Source organism: Aquarana catesbeiana, linkage group LG04 (assembly GCF_042186555.1).
Source record: "Aquarana catesbeiana isolate 2022-GZ linkage group LG04, ASM4218655v1, whole genome shotgun sequence".
In the NCBI taxonomy this organism is placed as follows: Eukaryota; Metazoa; Chordata; class Amphibia; order Anura; family Ranidae; genus Aquarana; species Aquarana catesbeiana.
Window position 1 is genome coordinate 7,426,238 of NC_133327.1, and position 3,478 is coordinate 7,429,715.

Consider the following 3,478-nt stretch of genomic DNA (forward strand, 5'->3'; position numbering starts at 1 on the left):
ATGGTCGTCCAGATAGCCCAGAACAGAAATTCCCCACTGGCGCAGTAGCGCCAGAACCGGGGCCAACACTTTGGTGAAGACCAGAGGAGTGAAGGCGAGACCAAATGGTAACGCCGCAAACTGATAATGCTCCTCTCCCACAGCAAAGCGGAGGAACCACTGGTGCTGTGCACAAATCAGAAATGTGCAGGTAGGCATTCTTGATGTCGATGGAGGCAAGAAAGTCCCTCTGATGAAGAGATGCCACCACGGAGTGAATGGACTCCATTCTGAACTTCCGCACCCGCACATAGCGGTTCAGGGCCTTGAGGTCCAGAATCGGATGTACCGTACCCTCCTTTTTGGGGATAGTAAATAGGTTTGAATAAAAGCCCTGGAAATGTTCCGACACCGTAACTGGAACAATCACTACCTGGAGAGACAGGCCTTGTACTGCACCTCAGAGGGCTAACAAGCGGTCTAGAGACAGATGCAGATTGGATGGAAAAAATTTGCTTGGGGGATAAGTCTGGAACTCGATCTGGTAACCAGATAGAATCACTTTGTGGACCCACTTGTCATTTATTAGAGAGGTCCGCGGGCCCAAAAACCAGCAAAGATGTCCCCTCACCCGGACTGCGGGTGAGGGCGCCTCTTCATGCCGAAAGAGCCTTATCTGGGGGTCTGGAGAAACCTGCTCTCAGTTTCCCCAACCAGGGCAGCTTAGAACCTCCCAAGGGGGGCTTGAAGGACTTCGAACCTTTGTCAGTGGACTCTGAGGGACGAAAAAACTTTCTGTGTGCCAAGAAGGAAGGGCCACGCTTGTGGCTTGGCTCCTTCCCTTTCTTTGACCGTGGATGAAAAGTACTCTTCCCCCTGTGACATTCTTTTTTTTTTTTTTTTTTTTTTTAGCCTACGGCACCTGGTATTCCCAGGCGGTCTCCCATCCAGGTACTAACCAGGCCTGACCCTGCTTAGCCTCTGAGATCAGACGAGATTGGGTGCTTTCAGGGTGATGTGGCCGTAGGCATTCTTAATGATATCATCCAGAGTGGCCCCGAATAAACAATCGCCTTGAAAAGGCAGACAGCTAGGGCCTTCTTTGTGGCATGGTCTGCAGTCCAACACTTCAGCCACATTACCCGTCGAGGCACTACCGCTGAAACAGATAGCTTAGAAAGCAAGGGAGCTGCTTCCAAAGAGGCATCGCAGACAAACTGTAGCCCCTGGACCAGGTGGTCTGCTAATTCTGTGAGGGCAGGAGGAAACAGGTCACCTTCCAGGTCACAGCACAACAGCTTCACAGCTTGTCAAAAAGGGAGGGATAAGGGAACACTTTTGCCACGCGAGGTGGCTTGTGAGTGCCAAAAGGGGCCGGCACCTCCACCGCAGCTGTGGCTGCATCCTCCATCTTTAAAGTTTCCCGCACAGAAGCAATTAGTGCATCCACCAGCCCCTTCTCGTGCGCAGTCACTGGGGCCAAGGAACCATCCTCACTGTCCGAGAGATCTAGGAGCGTGGTCGCAGAACCCGCAGGGTGGGCCCCGTCCATGGCAGCTGAATCAGTTTCAGGATCTGACGACACAGATGAAGCAGGAGGAGGCAGGGGACGCTTTCTGCTAGTTTGCCACCCAAGAGCCACCTCAACCTGTGACACAAAGGACTCCAGGATCGCCTTCAGTGCATCAACAGATGACTGGGACCCAGAGGGACCTGCAGCCTCTGACAGGGGGTTATGCGGGGAAACATGCTCCTGAGACTCCATAAGAAAGAAAAAGGAGAGCCCCACACCAAGAGTGACCACGACAATGGGACACCCCCCACACCAGTAGTGATACCAGACCACAAAAACACCCCACAGCCTGCAGCAGAGAGAGGAGGGATCCTCTGCAAAAAAAGGCATCCTGGGCTACACAGTAATATCCCTAAAAATCCAGGAAAAAAAAATTGCCAGGACAAGAGATCCCAACAGGTAACTAGGTCCTTACTCCTGACTAGGCAGAAAAAAACTGAAGGCCTGTAGCAGAGAGGGGGGTGTATATCACCTAGGACTGCCCATGGGCGTAGCCAAGTCTTTGCTCCCTCCTATGCAAATTTGGCCATGGGATATTGGGAGAAAAACTACATCTGGTATAACAATCCCCATTTAGCCAATATCATATTTTTTGGGCGGTACATCGACAATATTATTGTGATCTGGGATGGCCCTGTTGATCTGATCACCTCATTTGTAGAACACTGCAATCGTAATCCATATGGACTGGCCTTTACTCATGTTTTTGATTCCACCAGCCTGACTTTTCTAGACTTAGAACTAAGTCATGCAGATGGAAATATTATTGCCCGTAATTACACCAAGCCGACGGCTGGCAATTCCTATCTGCATTTTCACAGTTGCCACTATCCGAAGTGGATTAGAAACATACCCAAAGGGCAGTTCTGTTGTTTAAGACAGAACTGTACCCTGGATACTGATTATGCTGCATCTAGCATTCCATTGAAAAAGAAATTTGCAGATAAACAATATCCCAAAGATCTAGTAGACGAAGCATGTACCCTTTATTCTAAAGGCAAACAAAAAAGAGTGAGATGGACCATTCTACTCGATTTATCACTACCATCCATTTCCAATACAGAAAAATGGAAAATATAATGAGCAAACACTGGAATATCTTACTAAAGGATCCCCTCCTCAAAACCATCCTTCCTACTAAACCTAGAGTCACTTATCGCAGAGCTCCGAACCTTAAAAATAAAATTGCCCCCAGTAAATTATCTACCACATCATCCAGTCATACTACAGACCACCCTACCATTCTTATACCTCTAGTTGGCATGTTTCAATGCAAAAAGACATTGTGTAAAATCTGTTCCTATATCACACATGGACAAAAATGTTTTCATTCCAAGGGTAAAATTTGTCAGTTGGACCAATTTTACAACTGCTCCTCTGATTTTGTGGTGTATGGCCTTACCTGCCCCTGCAGTCTCATCTATGTTGGCTGAACGATCTGCCCTCTTAGACAGCGTTTTGGCCAACACCGCTGATTAATAGAGGGCGGGAAGGACATGCACAGCGTTCCGCGACACTTTGCGGAATTCCATAAAAAATACACCATGGGCCTCTGAGTTTGGGTTATTGAAAAAATCCCCAAATCTTTTACTGCACCGGAACGATTCAAAAAACTTTGTGCTAGGGAGACGTTTTGGATCTATACTCTCGATGTTCTTTCGCCTGGTGGCCTCAACGAGAGTATAGAGATCTCTACTGTAAGCTATTATGAACCTGATGTTTTCCCTGATCCTCCATATCATTTACATATATACATATATATAATTTTTTTCTGTATAATACATAATCCTTACTACACTTCTATACTAACTCTATAATCATTTTAGTATTGTTTCTACCATGGGTTTCTCACACATGCATGTATATGTGTATGTGCGGATGGTTTTATATTATCCCCCTACATGTATGTGTGGGGGTAGTGGGTTC

General features: G+C 47.3%; 1 non-coding gene across 1 annotated transcript; it reads right to left on the bottom strand.

Moving 5' to 3' along the window:
• Positions 1–889: 889 nt before the first annotated feature.
• LOC141141722 (5S ribosomal RNA) lies at positions 890–1,008 on the bottom strand. Its single transcript, XR_012244195.1, has one exon. It is a non-coding gene; the product is annotated as a 5S ribosomal RNA (ribosomal RNA).
• Between the last annotated feature and the right edge of the window lie 2,470 nt (positions 1,009–3,478).